Below are 730 nucleotides of genomic sequence, written 5' to 3' on the forward strand. Positions count from 1 at the left end.
GAAGATTCACCAGCCATTTTAAACAATATATATCATCATATAGCTGAAGCGCATACATCTAATAACTAAAAAAAATTTCTGTGGGAATAAAATTTCTGGTGTGGGTTTGTACGTAGGGGGACGCTAAAACATTTTTTTTTTTTTTATTTCTCCGCGGGAGAGGTTGGTTTTCTCCGTGAAGAAGTAGGAATCAGGCAAGGGATGCAAAGTAAAGAAATGCAATGACAGACATGATTTGATCGGTATTGTGTGACTGCCCTTTATGGGCAATTGTATGAACTCGTTGAAAGTAGTCGGCGCAGGCAGAGATGACTGTATGGTTATGTAGAGATTTTGAAGCCAACATTTGTCAAAGTTTTTAATCAGGGTCTTTTGACAATAGTGTACGGTCCTTCCGAGTGATCGCTTCAACTGTTTGTTCTGACCACTGGAGGCCGAACTGAGGCAGTCAGTATCTTCCTTACTATCGTATATTGAAGCTGACACACTACGATCGACTTCCAAGCCATCCGATAGCCGCGCCCTCCTCAGCGTTCCGTCCTCTACCGCAATATCTTTGATGGGCATCGCCGGAGCGCAACTTTCGATATCGGCAAGTGTCTGCCATGGTAACCAGTACAACCATCTCTGCTACAACTACTTTCAAAGAGTTCATACAAATACCCAAGAGGGCAGTCTACACGCAAAACAGATCAAATCATGCCTGTCATTGCATTCCTTCGTTTTAACA

This window comes from Schistocerca piceifrons, chromosome 2 (assembly GCF_021461385.2).
Source record: "Schistocerca piceifrons isolate TAMUIC-IGC-003096 chromosome 2, iqSchPice1.1, whole genome shotgun sequence".
Taxonomy (NCBI): domain Eukaryota; kingdom Metazoa; phylum Arthropoda; class Insecta; order Orthoptera; family Acrididae; genus Schistocerca; species Schistocerca piceifrons.